Raw genomic sequence first — 3,316 nt, 5'->3', positions numbered from 1 at the left:
AGGAATATTAATATGCAGTTGCTTAAATATACTCAGAAATTTAGACAACTGATTATCAATTTTATTTTTCTTTAATCTTTGCGGAAAAGGAATTGGTGGATCATAAATTGAAGAATAATAATTTTTAGAAGTAAACTCCTTGGATTTTTTGGATTTTTCATCCCCTTTATTCTCTCTAGTCTTCTCAGCTTGCTGGTTGGTCGCCTCCTGATTGGTTTCTTTCACCTCGGTCTACACATTTTCAGCTTCTGCATGTCGCTCGATACTTACTGTTTGTGGTTGGTCAAATGTCCGCCCACTTTGCAATGCTATAGCTTTGACATGCTCCTTCGGATTGGTCACAGTGTTGCTCAGTAAATTCCCTACTATCCTCTCAGTAAGCATGTTGGAGAGTTAACCGATTTGCGCCTCAAGATTACGGATGGAAGCTGAGTTTTTTTGGATCACCATATCAGTCTTTTGCATGCACTGCATGAACATATCCTCAAGTATCGGCTTATTCTCTTGCTGTGGAAACTGTTGATGTGATATAGCCGGCCCTTGGTTATTGCTTCATGAAAAGTTAAGGTAATTTCTCCATCCATGATTGAACGTGTTTGAATAAGGATTGTTCTGACATTGGAAATTTGACATGGAGTGGGCTTGTTCTTGACTCGATTGGACAAAAGGATTCCCCACTTGGCAATTTATACTGGAATGATTTCTTGCTCAATGATTACAAATAATATTAGTTTGAATAAAAATAACGTTCATATTACCCAGTTGTTTGGATAGATTTGCTAATTAAGCCACAATTGCAGACATAGAGTCATGCTCAACGACACTAGCCGCCTTCTTTGGCATTGCTCTCTCTGCGGCCACTGATAATTATTAGACGCCAGCTCTTCCAGAAGTTCATATGCGGTTTCAGGGGTCTTACTCATTAATGCTCCTCCTGAGGCTGCATCAACCATAGATCGATTTGTGGATCCCAAACCATTGTAAAACGTCTGTACTTGGAGCAAGGCTGGGAGGTCATGATGTGGACACTTGCGCAATACATCCTTGTATCTCTCTCATGCCTCATATAATGATTCACCCTTAAATTGGGTGAAGGTAGTGATATCATTCCTTAACTTTGCTGTCTTGGCCAGAGGGAAATATTTCGCTAAAAAATTTTGTGTCAACTACTCCCAAGAATCGAATTGCATCATCTGTCACTCCGTTGTGTTTAAAAGTATCACAAATTTCAAGGAAATTTATAATATGAACATTAGGATCCTCTTGTGATAGCCCCCAAAACTGAACGGTTTGTTCGATCATTTGAATGATGGCAAGCTTGATCTCGAAGTTACTAGCTTGTATAGTTGGTCGCCTTATACTGGACGTTGCCTCATTGACCGAGGGCATCGCATAGTCTCTTAGTGCCTTATGCTCCTAGTCGGCCATATTAACTTCACAAGCAGTGACCTCTTTCTTTTTCTTTTTATTGATCCGGGGTAAGATCCTTTCAATCTCGGGATCGAAAAGCGATGCTCTAATGATCTAGATCGGCACATGCACTTCTGATTCTTGAAAAGATCAAACTGAGATCAAATTAAATCTTTTTTTTTTCTATTTTTAATAATATAAAATAAAATAAAATCCAAAGTAATAAAAATTTAGCTAGTATTAATATCAATAACAAATGACTATTCCCAGCAACGGCGCCAAAAAATTGTTCACATAAAAATATAATCTGCAAGTGCACAAAATCGTAATAAGTAGTAAAGTGTTTTAAGGAAAACGATCGTCGAACCCACATGGAATAATTATGCTATTGAATATTGAAATTGACTAAATCAATTAATATTTGGAAAACCGAAATTTGAAGAATGATTTATCTAAATTAAATTAAAGAAAAGAACATTAAAATTAAGATTTTAAAAAATAATAAAAATAGATCTAGAGTATTTGATTTCACCTAACAAATCCTGCACAATTTATTCTTCCTTATTATAGAATCTCAATTATCCCAAGTTGATGATAAAAATCCCTTAACTATTCAATATTTTCTCTCCAACAATACTAAAAATATCTCCAACTAATAACTCCAAATCTTTATGTGAATTTAACTAATTAGAAACTCATTAAGTTTTTTGGATTTTTTTCTTAAAAATCACACTAGTCGCGATAAAGCATCTCTGCTTTCGCTCAACTAATGGTGTTTAATCCTAGTGTTTTAATTACAAATCATCTCTTGGTCTCATTGTAATCCAAAAGACCGAACAATAGTTAGTTAGAAAATTGTAAGCATTAAGAACAATGAATAAACACTCAATTATGAAAATATTGAAAATAAAATGACTTAGAATATAAATTGTGTGTTCAATGCTAGGCTACATCAAAACTCTAGAAAATAAAATTAGTTCATTATGAAATTAAAAAGAAAAATAATAAAACTGGTGTTCTTCGTTTTTGTCAGTTGATGAAACATGCGACTCTCGCCTCTGTTCCCCCAGATCTATCTCCTTGAAAGAAACTCAAATAATAACCCTGAACTATCGAAACCTAAACTCAGACTCTCTAAAACTCAAAACTAAAACTAAGTTTATGAACCAAGACTCTCTACTCATCCCATAAGACGGGATTAAACATATGTCAAAACTCAAACCCGAAAACAAAGTAAATGCGGCTATAATCTAGCCTAAAAATATGGAAAATAGTTTCTAAAGATAGATGCTAACATAAAAGGAAATTATCCCAATAATATTGGAATTATCTAAAATGAAAGATTCAGTGATATGCTGCTTGATTTGTAGAGATTAGGAGGATTTGGTAGTCAGTAAATTGATTACGGAACTTAGGAAGATCCCATCGGATAGATGATGTGTGTGTTGAATAAAACTGACGGACATGAAGGTCACAAATAAACGGGCATAGAGGTCTCAAATGAACAGGCATGGAGGTCACAAAGACCACACGGCCATTTTCTCGCCTACCGAGTGGAAAGACTCCTAGCCTTTGAGTGAGATAAATCTCTTTGCTGCCCATGGGGCAAGGCTCCTCGCCCAAATCTCATCGGCTCTCTTCAGATCTCGCTGCCTCTTATCGGTCTGGATCCGTAGTCTCTTCTTATGTACCAAAATGCTCTCATTTTGCACTAAATTTTCTCATTTATTCAAATCCAAGAAAATGAATAAAAATATGTAGAAATAAAATAAAATCAATAGTATTGAAAGGAAAATGATATTTTTTAAAAGAGTGATAAAAATCACATAAAAATAACACTTATCAGAAAGTATATGGAAATGAAATGCGATGCATGATGCCATTTTTCACAAGAAGTTGTCGAAAG

General features: G+C 35.0%; 1 non-coding gene across 1 annotated transcript; it reads left to right on the top strand.

Moving 5' to 3' along the window:
* Positions 1-1,011: 1,011 nt before the first annotated feature.
* Positions 1,012-1,118, top strand: LOC118344371. Its single transcript, XR_004798144.1, has one exon. It is a non-coding gene; the product is annotated as a small nucleolar RNA R71 (small nucleolar RNA).
* The last annotated feature ends 2,198 nt before the right edge of the window (positions 1,119-3,316 follow it).

This window comes from Juglans regia, chromosome 13, assembly GCF_001411555.2.
Source record: "Juglans regia cultivar Chandler chromosome 13, Walnut 2.0, whole genome shotgun sequence".
NCBI lineage: Eukaryota > Viridiplantae > Streptophyta > Magnoliopsida > Fagales > Juglandaceae > Juglans > Juglans regia.
Note: the sequence above shows the minus strand (reverse complement) of the source record. Positions and strands in the feature narration are given on the sequence as shown.